The following is a 20,078-nucleotide window of genomic DNA, read 5'->3' as shown; positions in this document are numbered from 1 at the left end:
TGCACAACTGTTGCTGATGAAGAAATGGGCAGCTATGGGCCTTACCTAAATCCCTCCTGCACATTCCAACCTTGTTTCCCTACTGTCTTACCCTCTTTGTGATCCCTTTTTCACCACTTTCCTGTCTCCCCATTTTCATTTCTTTCAAAGAAAACAGCGCGGGTGTGCGCAAGAGTAAGCAAGTTTAAGCGGTTGTAAGCGGGTGTGCATGTGTGTGCGCGGAGCTAAACGCCAGTGTGCATGCGTGAGCTCCGCGCAAACCAGCGCTAACCCAACCAGTGCGTCCAACATTGGTAGTGTATTCCACAACATAGGTGTACATTTGCAAACACTAGCGATGTGCCCTAGGCCATTTCTAATGCTAGTCGGAGAGTTTGTTTGTCCTTCAACACACATGGTAAGTGGAGTTTGCCATGACATATGTCATGGTTAGTATACTGTGACTCTGTCTACCTGTGACATAACAGTGATACCCAGGCTAAAGCTACCATCTCCCATCCACTCATCAAGATTCCTCTTGAGAAGAATCGATGAGTGACTCTATGGATAGCCTGTACTGGGAGTTTACTCATGGGTGGGGGTGGCTTCTGTGTTATGGATCATGCAGTACAGCTTGTCCTATGTATGTCATTGCTGGGGTTTAGGTCTCTCATGTGCATAGCTCACTGCCATTCAGATTGTACATGGTGCAGCATGTTTATTGATACCAGCTTGGACATGGCTTTATACATCAGGCACAGCTTGCCTCTGGGTGGGCAGTATGGCAGTGTGTGTAGCTGCAGTTTGGGCAATACATGGCATCTGTGCAAGCTCTTTGATACTCCTGGTGAGGTACTGTTGGGGACTTTACAGTTTGTGGAGGTGTCTGCTGAGGTACATCCCACAGGGGCTATTGTAGTCAATTGTAACGCTGATGAAGGAGACTGCAGAGCCACAATGACCTCCCCTTATCTAGATCTGAAAACCTACATGATTAGGTGGGTATATGGTATGTTTCTGTGAACACTACAGCCACATGTTTGTCCAATGCAGGATATCTATCACCTTGTGTCCCCAGGTCTCTCATTACATGTTAAGTACATAATGGGTTAACACCTATGTGGTAATTGGTGGGCACTTACTGTATATCCACGGGGGTTGACTATACACTTTTCTGCAATTAGCTTGCTGACATAGCTATGGCACCAGTTGTCTGTTTCTATGTGGCCCTTTTGTGGGATGCTTGTGTCAGCTGGAGGGTCATATATGGTGAGCAGTTTGTAGTCCTCTGCAAACATGTTCAGACACAGTCCTTCCATGTTGGCCTGTACCTATGGGACATATATACCAGACGAGGGAGATCCGAGGACCAAGCCTTGTGGGATGCCAGTTTTATCTGGTTTGTAGTGTGACATGGCTGCAGCATGTCTGACCATGTCTGTTCTGTCCTTGGTCTGGTTTGCAACTCCTCTACTGACATACGGGTTTATATTTAAGCTGGTGAGCATATCTATAATGAACACGTAGGGTATTGTATAGAAGCCTTTGCAAGGTCCAGCTACGTTGTGTGGACCACATTGCCCTCATCAATGACCTTAATGACTGTTTCAAATGAATCAAACATGTTTAGGGGCAGGATCTGCACTTAAGAAAGCCACACTGGGTAGGGTCCGGTGTCAGTAGGTCCCCAATATCTTTATGTCTGCGGTACATGCTGATCCTTTCCATAGCTGTGCAGACTGAGCTTCTCAGGATTCTGGGGTGGTAGTTTTCAGTATCCATTCAGGCAACACCTTTGTTGAGAAGGACCACTGTTGTTGTACACTGCTCTTTGGGTACATATCCTGTGGTAAGGCTGACATTGAGCAGTAGTGTGATTTGGCATTCCATTTGTCTTGTAGTCCATGCTGGACTCAGCCCAGGACACCATCTCATACCATTGCTGCTGTGTGTTTTGCTTTATAGATGCTGGCTGTTACCTCAGCATCTGCAATGTCAGGGGGCCAGCAGTCTGCTGGGATAGATATTTTGCATTTTGGGGGGGGGGGGTTGCACTGCACGTATCAGGATGTATGTTGGCAATATGTGTGTGTGTTTGGTATGTTGTTTGTGATATTTGTGTGATTCAGAGCATATCTGTGAATTCCCAACACGGTTCCTACCATCAGTTGTGGAAGCCTTGGGATTATCCTTAGTGTCCTGTACAATTTGTATCTTCATAGGTTCATAGGTTCATACTAGGCTATCCACCCTAGGGCATTTGTTAGCCTAGCCAGAGTGTGTGTGGCTTTCACCACCCCTTGCTATGTGAATATTATGGCCATTTATGATTTGCTTTGCTGTGCCTCTGTCTGGACTTGACACAGTGAATACCCCCAGTGTAACTCTACGATCATCCATCCACTTGGCAAGATTCCTATTGAAGAGTGTCAGTGAGGGGCTCTGCCTAACCTGGAGTGGGATTCTGTTCCAGGGTGTGGGGAGCCTCTGGGTTATGTATCTGTCCCTCCAGCACATCCTATTTCATTATGTGTTGAGGTTGACATCTCTCACTCTCACAGCTCCGATGGCTTTGCGTTTTCTGGGGTGGAGCATGTCCATGTACAACAGACATACAATGCCTCTGTGTAGGCAGTATGTGACTGCATTCAGCTAGGGTGTCTACAGCCAGGCAGCATATGACATATATTTGAGACCCTTTATCTTCTTGGTGAGGTACCTTTGAGGTCTTTCTAACTGCTGCAGGTGTCAGGTAAGGTACATCCCATATGAGGCATTGTACTAGATTAGGGTGTGATAAGAGAACAGTATAGGGGCACAATGACCTCTGTTGACATAGATGTGAATCCTTTCATGATACAGTGTCCAATGTAGACAGTCTTCCTAGCCACATTGGCAATGTGAGTGTCACATAACAGGTTGCTGTCCACTTGTGTCCCTAGGTCCCTGATTACTCCTTCCATACATAATGGTTTACCACCTATGTGGTAATTTGTGAGTATCTTGTTTGGTATTTGGTGGGACATTCATACTGTCCAGTGTCTTCAGGATGGCTGGGTGGGGTTCCTGTGTGTGAGGGTGTAGTCTGTAGCATGCTACAGACTATACAGCAGTCTTGCCTATGGTTAGTTGCACATGGGTGGACTCCAATGCCTTGTGCATTGTCAGTTACCTGGACGTATGGGTGTCTGTGCTGAATATGGATACTCACCCTCCTTTTATGTTTTGTTCCAGGTTTTGGGGCCATGACGCATGATATGTGGTATAACCTGGTAGTGCTGGTGTGCGGTCAGGAGGCTTGCAGCAGGTTTCTGTCACTGCACAGACATCAATGTTCTCCATAGTGGGGATGACCTCGGGAGCATGCATATTGGGGTTTACACATCTGGCATTGGTCAGCATTACCCTTATGTTTTTTCCACTTATGTTTTGTAGGGTAGTGGGTTAGTCTTTTCAGCCTTGCCTACGAAAGGCTCTATGGAGGTGGCAAAAGCCTTATCCAATATCCAGATGCCCAGGGGTAACAGGTGCAAGCCATCGCTGGAACAGCTGCATGGCTTGTCAAGCATGACATCCCAAGCAGACAGACATTGGATCCCCTTGGAATGACAGCAGTAATTGTGCCACTTGTTATAACTGATCATTCCGTGTTTGTACTGTGGCATCATTCTTGGTGAGGGTAGGATGCTGCAAACGGTCAGTGACATACCGGCCTGGACTACATAATCAGAGAGCTCATCTATGTCTCTTTTCATGTAGTCCAGGGAGGTACATCTCAGGTCATTCACACCAGCATGGACTATGACTGCATCATATTTGTACTTGCTTTGGAGTGATCTGCATACTTGTGTTATGTGGCGTATTGTGGCATCCTACAGGCAGCTTACTGTAACCTTTCCCTTGTTCAGTCTGGTGTGCGGGACAACAGTGTGTCTCGCTATGGAGTCACCTATTACAACTGTATCAGGCATGCTGTTTCTCCTTCTGGCCTGTGACTGTTTGGCACACCAGCTTTGTGTACTATGTGTTGCATGTGCTATGTTTGGAGGTTGTTTGATTGGGTGTCTGCTTTGGAGGCCTCTGTTGGTGTGGTGTGTTTGTGATTCGGGCCTCCAGGAATGTTTTTATGTGCTTATCTCTTTGGTTTGCAGTTGTGATAGGTCTATGTGGGACTGGGTTTGTGGTGTGTGTGGTTACCTTCTCCTCCTGACTAGTTTTGAGAGTACTGAGTTGAGGGAGCTCAGCCTCCAGTTTGGATAGATGGTTGCATCTCTCACATATATTTGTATTTCTTGGGGGGAGTTGGGGTTTGTCTGTGTACTTGGGGCAGGTGTAACATTGCCTCAAGATTCACAGATTCAACTTGTTGTGGCTGGCCTTAGTGGATTGTATGTGTGGACATATTTTATTGCCATACTACTGATCAGTGATTACTTCATTTTTTATGTTTGCTCTATCATGTAGTAGCTTCCTCATTCTCTTGCATGGTTTGGTTATGGCTGGTGTCCACCATGCCAGATGCCTGCATGTATGGCATTGTGTCTTGTTTTAATTTAGGATTGCATAATCCAAGCATTCTTGGCAGTGTTCATGGAATGGCTGTATTACAGGTTCTGAGATGTGGCCCATATTTTGCACCTGCACAGGACCTTTAATGGATTCCACATCAGTTTGGAGGAGTGCAAATATTGCTTTGCACATGTTTTTCACTGTGGTTTTCTGGCCAGGGACTGTGGTCAGGATTTGTATATCCAGTGTGTTTACTCTATGGTCTGGTTTTACCAGTGAGCAATACACTTCTCTTCTTGCCATCCAGTACCCATGTTGCTGATTATCACATCCAGTATGCTTACCCCTCTTGTGGGAGTGGTACGTTGTTCCTGGGTATTTTGGTTTATGGATTCTATGAACTTTTGTCCTACAGTGTTGGCGCTAGTATAATGCTCCCAATCTATGTCTGGGTATTTTCAGTCACCCAATATAATGTGGTTTGGAGGACTTGATATATTCATGTATTCCAGCATAGGCCAGGTGCAGTTCCTGGTGTTGGGACGGTAGTCTGTAGCAGGCTATAAACTGGGGGGGGGGGCAGTTTTAGCCTCTGTTACTTGACCATGGCTAGTCCATGCTGCTTCTTGTTGTGGGACCAACATGGGGGTGTGGTTATCCTTGACATTTATTGCTAGTCACCCTCCTTTTGTAGCTTGTTCCATGTTTTGAGGCTGTACAGCACAGTATGAGGTGTAACCTGGTAGTGTTAGGGTGCTGTTGTGAGCCTTGACCCAGTTTTCTGTTACAGCACAGCTGTCAACATTCTCCATACTGGGTGAGTTTAGACTGCATGCATCTTGCTGTTTTGACTTCTGGCATTGGGTAGCATTACATCTAGGTTATTATCCCTTCTGATACCTATGGAGGTAGGTTTGTGTTTTGAGCCTTACCTATTCAGGGCACACTGTGGGTAACAACAGCCTTTGCCAGTATCCATACGGCCTGCACTGATAGGTGCATGCCAGTCCTAGCAGGTGGAGCATCATGTCATGCTCAGCATGTCATCCCAGGCTGGCACACATTGGATCCCCTTTGACTAACTGCGATACTTCAGCCAATTATTGCACTTGATCATCTCATTGTCATGTTGTGGCATGATGCTTGGTGAGGGTAGGATGTTAGTCAGGGTCCTCAGGTGTGCATATAGTACATGGTGTTACATTACTTAACACATGGCATTCATGCCTCAGGTGGTGCTGCAGGGCTGCCTCTGTCGGATGCACATATTACACTCCCTGTACATGTTTGTGAGCAGGTCATGTCATTTTAGGCATCCCTGTTACTATTTGAGTGAGTCAGAGGGGGTATCATTTCCAGGGTTCCTACTGAGCCAGTGTATGTGCTATGCATTGCCTCTTTGCCAAGGCCAGGGCATACTGGGCACGCCTCCTTCTGCCTACTGGGGTAGGCTCAGGTTGTTCCTCCTCCGAGTCACGCTCTGCCTGTGATGGCCTTGGCAATGGTGGGGGGCTGTTTGGCCCAGCCCTATGCTGGTCCTGCTGCAGCTGTTTTCGCAAGATCATATTATGTAGCATAGCACATACCATGACAATTTGGGTACATGTAGTTGGAGTGTACTGCAAGGCTCCACCAGATGTGTCCAGACACCAGAACCGTGACTTGAGCAGCCCAAACACACGCTCTATTACATTACGTGTTTGTGCATGTGCCTCATTATGGCGTTCCTGTTCAGGTGTGTGTGCATTTCTGATGGGTGTCATCAGCCACGGCTCCAGTGCATAACCTGCATCCCCCACTAGGTGTCCGTGTGGGATGTCCCCATTGGCAAATGTCTGGTACAGCTGTGTCAAATGCCAGATGTGGGAATCATGGTAGCTCCCAGGGCAGCCAGCACACACATTCATTATTATGCCTTGGGCATCACACATGACCTGGCAGTTGATGGAGGGGAAGCCCTTGCGGTTAATGTAGGCCCTACCCCGCTCACCGGCTGGTGCTTTGATGCATATGTGTGTGCAGTCTATTACACCCACTACCTCAGGGTATTCCGCTATTTGCAGGAAGAGACGCATATTGCTGGCCAATACCTCACGGGCATTGGGGAAATATACATAATCACCGACATGTGCTGACATGGCATCCAGGAACTGGTGCAGTACCCTGGAGGCTGATGCCTGTGATATTCCCATCATATCACCAGTTGGTCTCTGGAAGGTACCTGTTGCTAGTATTCTTAGGCCAACACATACCTTAGTTTCCACTGGAATGGGTTCCCCTCTGTTGGTTCTGTGTGTGAGGCGTGGCCTGCACAGCTCCACTATTTGCTGCAGGAAGTCTCTGTCCACTCTATAGCGCTCTACTATCTCCAGCTCATGTAACCCGTGGTAGGTGACCCTGGGCCTGTACACTCTTCTCCGTCTCCTCACTGTGGGTTGTCTGGCACCATCTGCATTGTCACCACCCTCAGCAAGTCGCCTATGTCTCATTATGACAGCTATGGCAGCCCCTAACATTTCTGCTCTGAGTTCAGCTTTTTCAGTTTTCACTTCTAATAGCTTACTCCTGTCTTGCAGTGTCTCTTGAGAGAAACATCTTGCACTGCTGTTTGCAGATTTTTAAGTGTTGGGCTGAGCTACTATTCTGCCTGTGTAATCGCCTGCTTCTAATTGTTTTCACCTGCTAGCTCCAGCAGTATTCCCTGCTAGCTTTCTACTAATTCTGTTGCTTTCTTTTTCCTTTCTGTTTCCTCAGAGGGGAGCAGCGTTTATACCAGCAGAAACATGCTCACAGTGGCTTACACGCGCGCACACATGCTTACACGGTTCAGAATCTGCTTATTCGGGTTAAAACGCATAGACCATTTTAAACACAGAAATTCAATTAAGTGCATTCTACTACTTAAAAAATTGGTTAGGAGTTGACCTTTATGTTGTTTTTAAAATGGTCTATGCATACTATTGTCTTAGAGTGTATTTGACTTTCAGCTTTTTAAGTCAGGTTTTGCTGTTTTTTACTTACATGTTTTTATTTACATGCTTTTAAGGTTTATTATACTCGAACACAAAACATAAATATAAATACACACATACACTGTTAATTTTAATTTTAATTGCATTAATATTTCATAATAGATAATTATTGGTTTTAGATTTTTTAAACTGATCTTTTACACTATTTATCTATTATTTTAAAATATTATTTTAAAATATTGCTTTAAAACAATGTGTTAGATGAGAAGTGTTTAAGCTTTATACTTTAGGTAATGAATGAAGGTGGTTGCCACATTAAGAGCAGCTGATTCCTGCTGATTCAGGAACCAGCTGACTTTTCACTTCCTTTTCACTTCCTATACAGTGTATGGCCTATGTTGTATAATTATCTGAAGAAGTTGGGTTATGTGGCCTGGTGAAAAGCGCTTTATGTGATTTTTTTGTTTTTTGTATTAAACAGTACGTTAACTCATCGTGCTTGCAGGATTTATTTGGGCAGTTGGATACACTGTGGTGCTTCTTCTTTTGGTAGTACGGATCCATTTTGTCTTTGTGTCTTAGCTTCGCTTATTTGTGCTTACTTGTACCTTATTCATTATGACAGTACCACTTTGATTGAAAGGATCTGGTTAAAAGTCCCACGCAATACTCAAGTTCACTTTTACATGTTATCATGTCGGTTTTACAGCAGAACGACATTCATTCCACATGGAAAATGATATGTGTTATAGTGGAACTTGAACCGTGAATGCCTGTTCGTTAGGCGGATGCTCTAACCACTACACTATTGGTGTTCTGCTCCATTTATATGTATACCCATGGTTCATAATTACCCGAACACATGCCTCAACACTTCACTAACACAGCAGGCATCCATTATCCTGTTGTGAAAACTGCACCACTACACATGCGCCATTCCCTACTGCCCATCCCACATGTTGACTCACTCCAAGTATATTCAGACTTCCAAAGCCTGCAGTCCTGGCACATACATTCATATGATGGTCAGGGTGTTCATATTGTCATCCGGGTTTAGTCTCGTCTGACTGGGGACCAGGACTGCCTTGTACCCATTTGAAAGTCAGACTTAGCACATGGACAAAGTTACTCCCACTGTTAGCATCCTACCTGTGGTTAGAGATGCAAGGGGTTTGCCCACTTCTGGCCAGCTTGATATGTCAGCACTAGATAATATGGGTGTTCCGCTGCTATTTTCCCTCACATTCATTATGAATGCTTTCATGTGCCTGTGTTTGTTCTGTAGATATATATATATATATATATATATATATATATATATATATATATATATATATATAATATCTGTATGTATGCATGCATATACATCTACATGATTAATTACTTTGATCATACTGTTGAATGACTGTGCTGTCTGCTATGTTTGCGATAACGTCAGAGTTAGGTATAACTGCTGTGGCTTAGTGGTAAATCACATTGGTTGTGGTGTGTAGGGTCCCGGCGTCGAGCCTGGCTGAGGTGGTTTATTGTGTTGTTGGGCATAACAAGGGCCATTGCACAAAGGGTGAGTACAACACTTTTCAGCAGCGGTTTTCCGTTTCACCATGATTAACTACCGTTTCCCATCATGCAAACACCTTCTGCATTCTTAATGTGATACTTCACCCCAGTTCACATTTCAATGATATTATATCATTATACAGCATAAAATTAGCAGGATATGCTCGTATACGGATTACGCCTCGTACATTGTGTGTGCTGCAGTCGAACCGGCAACATCTGCTCAACACGCGGATGCTCTAACCACTACAATATTGCTGTGTTGCTTCATTTGCATGTATACCCATGGTTCATAGTTACCAGAACAAATGCAGCAAAACATCACTAACACAGCAGTCATCCATTTTCTGGTCGGAAATAAACCACACCACTACACATGTGCCACTCCCTACTGCTCTCGACACATCCTGTATGTTGGCTCACTCCAAGTGTATTCAGACGTCCCAAGCTTATAGTCCTGAGACATACATTCATATAATGGTCACGGTGTTCAATTAGTCGTTTGCTTGTTCAAATCGAAACTGAGACTGCCTTGTACCTGTTTGAAAGTCAGACTTAGCACGTGGACAAAGTTAGTTTCACTGCTAGCATCCCACCTGTGGTTGGAGACGCAGAATGTTTGCTCATTTCTGCAAGCTTGATATGACAGCACTAAATAATATGTGGGATTCTGCTGCTGTTTCCTTTCACATTTGTTATGACTGCTTTTTTGTGACCATATTCATTCTTCATTTATATATATATATATATATATATATATATATATATATATATATATATATGTCTGTCTGTACATACACATGCATATACACCTACATGCTTATTTACATTTCCCGTACTGTTGAAAGACCGCCATTTACTGTCACGCATACCTGCTTACGTCTGTTTGAAAGTGCCTTAATCACCCTATATCTGCCATTTACTGTCACGCATACCTGCTTACGTCTGTTTGAAAGTGCCTTAATCACCCTATATCTGACTGCCATTATTCTGGGCATCATATAAAATTAGCAGCCCTTGCATGGCTTGGACCCAGGAACAGAAACACCATAGTCACTGGTTTTACCACTAAACCATCTGTGATACATTCTGTATGGATGGTAGTTAGGATATATGACTTTACTACAAGCATTCCACACTACTGGCAACAAATGTAAACATCGGTTGGTGTACATATGTATAGTGCATGTTAATGTTCATATGTTTCTGAAAGGCATATGTATACATTTGCAAGTATACATATTTATGAATAGGACACATACTTGACAACTACTTATATGCATGTATGTGTGATGTGTAGCTTTGCGAATATAAGTATGTACATTTATAGATATATGACTACATATCTGGAGTTATATATGGCCATGTGTATGAACACCCACATCCGGGAGGGACCTGTACCGTTTGTATACAGGGGTTGTGTGCATCATTACGATGAGGAACCTGGGCATGGTATTCAATTTGTGGAAGTGTACTATTTGGAAGATGGCTATGGGGAAGCTTCCTGGGAACATGTGAAAGGTATATATTCCCAGTAATGCATGGGGAGACATGCATCATGGTCAGGTGTTTAATCCCGGCACGTAGGTTCTGAAGAACTGGGTGGAGGCTGAGCAGGGTTGTGGGCAAGTACTACTAATCTGACTTGTCTAATCTTGAGAACAGACAATTATCCCATAAGGGATGTTCAAAAATTGTGGATGATGAACCCCGTCCGTCTGGTTGTATGAAAATGAGGGAGTGTTTTGCATGCATAGGATACCTAGTTTGCAAGCCTGAGACTGCCTAAGGTGATACTGCCTACCAGATGTGGGTAGGGGGCACTATGTGCAGATATGGCTGGCCCAAGCTAGCAGCCCGAGTATGGGTGTTTTTGGTGGATGTTCAGCAAGGGGGTGGGGGGGGTGGTGTGCTGTGGAGGGGATGATGGGAATTCAATTATGTATCCAGGTGTGTTGGAGTTGGATGTCTCAGTTCAGGCCAGACCATTATGTGGGTGTGAGCTGATACTGTTTCTGTACATGTGTATCGCACATTTTAATGTTCATATGTTTGTGGGATTGTGTTCTGCAGTATGGCCTGTCAGGGTGTATTGGGGATGTGAATGTATGTTCTTTGGTTTCCTTTCTGATTCACCCACTGCTCCCTCGTACACCTCCATTTCACCTATTGTACATCTGACCCAGTCTCCCCTTGGCAAATTATTACATTAACCATCAGGCCCCCCCCCCAAATTCCACAAACACACCATCCATCCCTTCTCTGGTTGCTGACCCATGGCATAGACAGCAGTACACATTGCATACTCTACATATCTCTTATACCAATATGGTTGTGAGGACAACCCTAGCATATTTGGTCTTCCACATGCTGTACTTCACGCACATAGATACACGTAAATACTTATCTTTTATGACATGGTAGGTAGACCTGGGTAATACCCATCATCTTTGGACCGTCCAGACAAGGACAACTCTGACCTCGAATTGGCAGATATTGAGTGAATGCTCTGAACCATTGAGCTAGGCTTAGCAAAGGGCAGCGGTGCACAAACACGCAGTATTTCACTTCCACTTTGTATAAAAATCAACACTACAATGAAATATGGACACAGGGTTTTAAATGTCATTGTTCGAGGGACGGGGACTCAAAATTCAGCTACGTGCTTTTGTGTTTACTTTTTATTTTGGTGTTCATGGAACTCTCTTGTATGCTTTGCATACATTTCAGTATCCACGGACACTGACAGGAGTGATTACTATTAGAGGCAGGCTGTACTAGTCAGCATTTTAGGTTGCGAAACTGTAGCCGACATGTTCCCACCTCTGTGCAGTGCTTAAACACACCGCCTGCACTCGCACACGTTTCCTGTGCACGTGGACGGTGCGGCAGCGCACCTTCATTAATATGCAGATGGTGCTGCTGCGCCATCTCTACACCACACAGTTGGTGCAAGGCTAATGCCGTCCTTGCGCCGAACTTCATGAATCCCGGGGATAGTCTTTAAAAATTTATTAAAGCTTTCAACTGGCCCATCTGCGAGAAGGTGCTATACAGATTTTGTTACCTCTTTTACTTAAGCAATTGAAAAAGATTATGCATTTCTCAGAGCTTAAATGGGGTACCTTAAGCAATAAGAATTTATTGGGGAATGTTTACTCTTGTAAAATGAGTGCTAGTTCTTTTGTGTATACTTCTTATTAACTCTTCATTATCCTACCTCAAAATTTTACTTTATAAACAATGATCACCAGGAAATGCTAATGGTCTTTATTTATTTTTACAAGTGGGCTTACAATTTCCATTACACTTCACTCACTTGGGATTTCCACAATAGTTAAGGCTATAAAAGGTTTCTTAAATGTTTTCGGGTGATGTCATTTGACATTTGGGGCATGCTAATCAAAAAGTTTCTATGCCTTTCATATTATTAGGGAAGTGAAATCTAGCTAAAATTCTATGCTCTGTTTGTTGACTTAATTACAAGTGTTCTGGCACTCACAGTAACTAATAACTGTCTCAGTATCTTTTCTTTGTCATTGATGAACTTGCAGAGTAAGTACATTTTTTGTTCAAAATATGGGAATGAAATAAAGCTTTTCTATCCCCTCCTTTCCTATTTTACACTTGCTATATTCTGTCTACCTGTGCTTAATGTATTATCTTCCCTTCTTGGCCTTCTTATTAACAGACATGACGTATCCGGAATTCATTCAAGTCAGCAATGCTTTTATCAATATTCTGATGTAATGTGGAGGCTGTGACCTTTTTTCCTATAAATTAGTCTCACAGCTATCTTAAAGCATTAATGCGCTGTTAATAAGCTGTAACCAGTGGTGCAAAGTTTGATTCTGTCAGCCTCCATTACCTAATTGTGTGATTCTGAGCAAGTCACTTAAACAGACACTGCTCCCAGGCTAAGTCTGAAAAAGGTTCATTAGTATCAGTGCTCTACCTTCAGAAAACAAATAAAATAAAATAAAATAAAAAAAAACTGCAGGTGCATGCTTTCCCAGTGAAATAAGTCATCATTAATAAATGGTAAATGACAAAAAGAGTACTTTCTTCCAACAGGGTACTTACTTAACCTTTAGAGTCTTGCACTAACTGGCTGTCTACCTTGATGTAGCAGGGAAAAGCTTAAAATTATTTTCAGGTTCCCCTTTCCATTTTTCTTTTATATAAAATTCATGTTTATCCTTGTCAGTTTCTACACCTTTTTGCATTAGTATATATAGTCTTATCTGTAATCCCTTCTGAGTCAATCTTTATAATGGCATACTTTTGTTACTTTAACAATCGGAATCTTTAGATGAGACATATTTTATTATATGTTTTATTAGATTAACAACTGGAATATTTACAGAACACTCAGTATCAGATTTATCTAATCCATCTACCCAGGGACAAATTTCATTTCTATTTGTGTCTTTCTATACTTTTCTTTACCAGGGCATGCATTTTTGGCTGTCTATCTGGTAAAACTTTTCTTCCCATGTACTTCATAGCTCTTTGAATTTGGAAAAGTCTTGGTGAAGTTAATTATCACGTTTTCAGTTTAGCACTAGAGATGCTGGGTGTAACACTTTGCAAAAAATGTTTGTTTTTCTCCTTGGATTATATTGCAGGTTATTCCTTTCCTCTCTATGTATTACTTCAGTGCTCCTTCCAGACCTTGTGAACCTTGCAGTCAATGCCCTTGTACCTCAGTATACCATTTATGAAGTAAAAGTACAATGGCGATAAGCAGCCTTAACAGTTCCATTAGTTACCAAATCACTATTATAGCATGCCATAGGCTTACATTCTGTAGCTATAATTTAATATACAACTTGCCTGTTAGGATTGATAGCTTCTGCAGGTATATTATTGCTTTTAGTAACTGCAGTAATTTGTTGTGTGAGCTTTATTAGACCATTAAACATCAACCAAGTCAGATGGCTGAATGCTTTCTTGTCACAAGATAAATACATATTTTTAGGCTAAAGCTTATTTTTAGCCTTTGAAGCATGCAAGTCTGACTTGGAATTTACACTTTTAGTAGCAGTTCAAAAGACATATGAACACTTTAAAATACATATTTTGTTACATCTTTAGAGTGTGCTCTTTAAAATGTACTGTTTGTGGAACGAGGATTTATTGATTCTTACTTATTTACTCAAGGTTGTAGTTACACTTTAAGAATACTTATTAAATCAGCCATTTGTAACCTCACACTTCTGCCCATACAGAATGTCCACTGAAGAAATTTAAATGACCATACCTAATCATAATAGTTCAGTGTATCAGCAAATTCTAGCTCCTTGCACACCTGTAATGAGACTATGACCAAACATGAAGTACATTATCCTTAACCACACAGGGCTATTTTTCTAGCCACATATCTCTTAAATACTACTTAATTTTTTTTATTTTATTTTATATTTGTTGACCGGGCTAGTCTAACTGGATATATGTCCATTTTCAGTAGAGGCCTGGGGAGAAAAGCTCCGCTAAACAGATAGTCACAACTTCAGATACAGTACACTTTTCAGACTAATACAGTTGTTTACATAGCAACTTAGTAATCATGAGAGATAACATATTTAAAAAAAGACAAAACAATAAAAGAAGAAAAAAAATATTTAGAAGGCAGTGACACATTCATAAAGTCCAAGCTGGGTATACATCAACATATTCTATAATAGTTCATAAGAAGGATGGCATTTATACAGTCTTAAATTAGCTTAACTGATCAGATTCTCAGAGGTATAAGAAGGAGGTGAACTTAATGTAGCAGTAGAGAAATTAGTATATAGTGCACATAACATAACATAACATAAGAGGAAGGGGATTCTTAGTCTGGGTTACTACATGGGCATAGCCAGTGAGTTGTAAAGTATAATTTGAGTTTCATTTTGAATAGTAGTGTTGAAGAAAGAGATGTGAGTTCATAGGGACGTAGGTTCCAGGTTTTTCCCACAGTGTTAAGAGAACAGTGAATCCCATTGCTTTATTGTTGGGTTTATGTATGGATACCAGTAGTTTATTTGATGAGTGTAGGGTTGTAATATTTTTATATGGAGTGATTAGACTCATGAGTATTGGTGTATTGCTAGGATGATAGAGGGTCTTATGGGCGATAATAAGTTGGTGAAATTGAAGCTGATTGTGCATCTCCAGCCAACCTAGTTGTTTTAGATTATGACAGTGGTGGATTCTAAATGGGGAGTCAGTGGCAAATCTGGCAATGTTATTGTAGGAGGTTGCCAATTTGTTGAGGTTGTTTTTAGATAGATTAGTGTAAATAGGTGAGGCATAGAGGAGAGTAGAGATAATGTGGGTGTGGGCAATAGTAGTTCTAGCTATAGGAGTAAGGAAGGGGTTAATCTTATAAAGGGAGCCTAGTTTTCTGTTGACTGATATAATTGTAGTGTTGATGTGAGTATCAAAGTTAAGATTGGGGTCTACTATTACTCCTAAGAGTTTGGTGGTTGTGTCAGGAGATATGACAGTGTTGTTATTAGATTTGATAGTGAAGTCAATTGATGTGGACTTTTGTGTGGGAGTGAAGAGCAATACTTTTGTCTTTTTGGGGTTAAGGAGGAAGCAGTGCTGTAAGAACCATTTTTCTACTATTTCAAATAAATACATTTTGCGTAAGGGACTGCAGTTCAGAAGAAACAGTAGCTGAGCATATTAATGTGGAATCATCTGCATACTGTATGCAGGTAGCTTGAGGAATGTTTACATTTAGATTGTTGATAAAAATTGAGAATAGAAAAGGGCCCAATATAGAACCTTGAGGTACACCAAGGGTAACAAGGAAGGTGGGTAGATAGATTATTATCCCAAAGCACTGCCTGTTGCCTATTATCTAAGTAGGATTTGAACCACTGTAATGTCTGTGTATCAAGTGAGAGGGACTTAAGTATATTCAAAAGTAGCTGGGGATTAGCCATGTCAAAGGCTTTTGAGAGATCAATAAAGAGTGCAGAGGAAAGAGTGTTACTGTTACGATTTTGTTTATGCGGTCAGAAAATGATAAGAGGGCAGTGGTGGTGCTGTGGAATGGCCTGAAACCATGCTGACAGTTAGCTAGTAGGCTATTTTGGAGAAGGTCATCTAACAGTCGACAGTGGATGCATTTTTCCATAATTTTAGCTAAAGGAGAGAGTAAGGCAATCGGACGAAAGTGTGAAAGTTCTGTTGAGTTACTGCCTTTGTGTAGGGGGATTATCTGGGAGAGTTTCCAAATAGATGGGATGGTTCCTTCTATTATGGTTCTATTTATTAGGATAGAAATAGGATAGGCTATAACTTTTGCTGCTATTTGCAGGTATTTGGCTGGTAAGCGGCCAACTGAGGTTGGATGGTTTGAGTTTTTGAAGAAAGGTGCAGATGAGGGATGTTGGAACTGGTTGTAAATGAAATGAAGGCAGTAAGCTACTTGAGGAGAAAGGCAGGCTATAGGATACTGGAAGTAATGAGTTAGCAAGTGAACAGATGGCTTCAGTAAAGAAGGTATTAAAGGCATCAGCAATTTGCTTGGGATTCTCATGGGCTATCCCTGATAGGGTTGGTGTCTTGGAGTGACCTGGATGTAGGAGTCTATTGATACCTGTCCAGAATTTTTGTGGTTTATGTTGGTTAGTTTGTTGAAGTTGAAAGTAGAAATTTTTTTTATCTAAAAGTATTGATGTTTTAGTGGTATTTCTAAGCTGCTTAAATTTTATATGATCAGCTGGGTGTTTAGTGGTAAGCCATTTGGCCCAGATTTTGTTTCTAAGTAGAATTTTCTGCCTTAATATGAATAAGCGTAATATTATCGTCTGATTTTTTTCATAGATGCACTAGGTATTTGGATGCCCAGTTAAGTATATGGCTTGTTCATCATTGTGGATATCTGCTTTAGAGACTAAGCGAGTATTGATCAATGGTAGCACATTTTTTGATTAGCCATTTGAAAGCTTTAGTGAAGTTCACTAAAGTCTAATTAGTGTTTGCTGAAGCCTCAGTTATTGTCTCCACCTAGAGCAAGATACAGTATCCACAGTTTCAGTATACACCCTTTAACACTGCCTTGAGGATCCTCTTTGTCAGCAGATATCCCTCTATGGGCACAAAGGTCTTTATCCTTCTCAAACAGTTTATCACACAAATTGTTAGTCACCTGTAGTTCATGTCAGTGTAACAAACAGTCACTTTAAGATGCAGCATTTCCTTTGGCAGGTTGCATTTCATTTTGTGATAGGCCAAAATAATTCATGAAGAGCACTTTTTTATTCAGGAGACTTTTTAGAACTTTACAGTTTATAAAATGTGATTTTCCGTTACATTTTTCACAAGTGACCCCGGGATTCATGAAGCTCGGCACAAGGCCGGCGGTAGGCTTGCACCGACAGTGCGGCATGAAGACGGTGCAGTAGTGCCAAATGCATATTAATGAAGGCGTGCTGCCGCCACAGCCACGTGCATAGGAAAGAAGCGCGAGTGCATAGGGCGTGTCGAAGTGCCGCACGGAGGCGTGTAAATGCCAGCTGTCAACGTGCAACCTAAAATGCTTGCATATAACAACTTTCAAGATAGTAATCACATCTGTCAGTGTCCATGGATACTGAAACGTACGCAAAGCATGCAAGATAGTTCCTGCGAACACAAAATGAAGAAGCAAACACAAATGCATGGTAGGGAATAACGGGTCCCTATCCCGTGAACAAATGACATGGAAAACCATGTGCCCGTAGTCCAACACAGTGTAGATAGCTATACCAAGTGGAAGTGAAAAGCATCATATGTTAGCGCGCAGCCAGTAGGTACATCCAGCCCAATGGTTAGGGTCACCAGCTGACCCATAGTGTGAGGGAGGGTACACAGCTGGGCAGATGTGTCCATAACAAAATACACGATAAATGTACATATCTAGCGACCGTATGACCGAATCATATCCCACAAGGCATGTAATAGTCACATAGAAAAGGTATGTCCATATTTCACATATCAAATGTGACAGGAAATAGAATAAGCATGTAAACGAAACAGAAGGAGCATATAAGCTGCTACAACAATAAGGCAACATGTAGGCTGAAAGGAACAGTATTATCCATACCGTTGACTGTGGGTACGTGTTGTCCAGTACATTTGGATATGTGTCTGGAATATATCCCATCCTGGACATAGGAAAAGGTGGCATCCTACCAATGATTAGAACAGTATGCCAAAATCCGCACATCAGCGGTACAAGCCGAACTTGTCAGGATGTGTCACAGTTGAACGGGTATTACCCGGGTATACCAACCAGAAAGTTAAGTATGGGCGCGTACCTATGTGCGTGAGGTATAGCATGTGGAAAGCAAACATGGCAGGTAGTCCACACAACCATACAGGTACCTGACATATGTAGGGTATGTAATGTGTTACTCTGGCCGTGTCATGGGCCAACAACCAGAGCAGTGATGTATGGAGTGTCAGGAATATGTGTGTGTGGGGGATGGGTAATGGTACAATCCTCCAAGGTGATACTGTATCGTATGCAGAATAGGTGAACCGGTGGTGTATGAGGGAGCAGCGGGTGAAGCAGAAAGAAACACAAAAACATGTATAAACATCTGCAATACAACCAGACAGGCCATACTGTAGAAGACAATCTCACAATCATATGAATATTAAAATGTGCGATACAAGTGTATAGACATCACTGGCACATACCCACAGATTGGTCCTGATGGAACTGGCCATATCAAATGCAACACACCTGGATGCATAATGGACTACCCAGCATCCCCTCCACAGCACAAAACCCGCTCCCATACCTGAACGTCCACCAAATCCAGCCATACTTGGCCTACTGGTTTGGTGCAGCCACATCTACACATAGTGACCACTACGCATATGTAGTAGGTAGTGTCACCCTAGGCAGTTTCAGGATTGCAAACTATGTATCCCTTGCATGTAAAACCCCCAGCACAATTTCATAACACCAGAAGAAGGGTCGGTATTTGTCTTGTTTAGGTCTTGTTCAATTTTTGAGATATCCCTCATGAGATAAGTAACCTGTGTAAACATATGAATGGAAGACACGAAGTCCAGTCCTGTAGATATCTGGACACAAGTTTGAATGTGCAGTAGTGGTGCATGAGACTGTCCAGCCCTAGATGGTCATGCATAACCTACTACCCAGGATCAAACACCTGCCCGTCATGCACGTGTCCCGACACGAATAAGCGAGAGAATATATTGCACACATTCGCATAGTGGCACATGGTATAAGGGTAATGAAGGCACTGACGTAAACAGGATACCCCCTGATCCACTGTGTGAGGGACAATTAATGTGTATGTAGGTGTGACCTGACCAACAATGATACAATGCCAAATGTCCTGTGATCGTAGGAAATAACTATGTACCATACTGCATGTAACAGTTGCCTAAAGCTGTCACTTCAGGATAGAATAAACATAATTCATACAAGAAACAGGCAAACAACAAAAGTGCCAAAGGTATAAGGCTCACAGCTAGGAAACAAATGAATGTTCTAAACCTGCACTGACTGTGGCTATGTGTTGGCCCAAACAATCTGGTGTCTGCAGTAGGGTTACCATTTGTCCCACTTTGCGAGGGACAGTCCCTCTTTGGACAGTTGTGTCCGGACAAAATACATTACAAATGGCAAATGCCCTGGGATTGTATGACACAATTATGTCCCATATGTTATGTAATAGTTGCAGAAAATAATTATTGCAGTATCTACAATACCTAAATGTTACAAGAAACAGAATAAGCAACTAAACCGCTACAATGATAGGCTTTTATGTAGGCAAATAAGTAAAGTTCTATCCGTTGTACTGACTGTGGGTATGTGTCGGCTTGTAAAATCTGATGTGTGTTCTGAAAATGTCCCATCTTGGCCATTTGAAAAAGTGGCAACCCTGGTTCCCAGAAAACATCCCAACCTGTACATATGACAATGTCAATGATACCAATGGTCAGAGCATTCACACAATAACTGGCCAGCCCCCTAACCACTAACAAAGCCAGTGACCTTTGGAGGAAAGGTGTTGAATGAGAATGACTACTTAC

Source organism: Protopterus annectens, chromosome 4.part0 (genome assembly GCF_019279795.1).
Source record: "Protopterus annectens isolate FY-2018-M chromosome 4.part0, PAN1.0, whole genome shotgun sequence".
NCBI lineage: Eukaryota > Metazoa > Chordata > Ceratodontiformes > Protopteridae > Protopterus > Protopterus annectens.
This window is presented reverse-complemented; position numbering follows the sequence as displayed.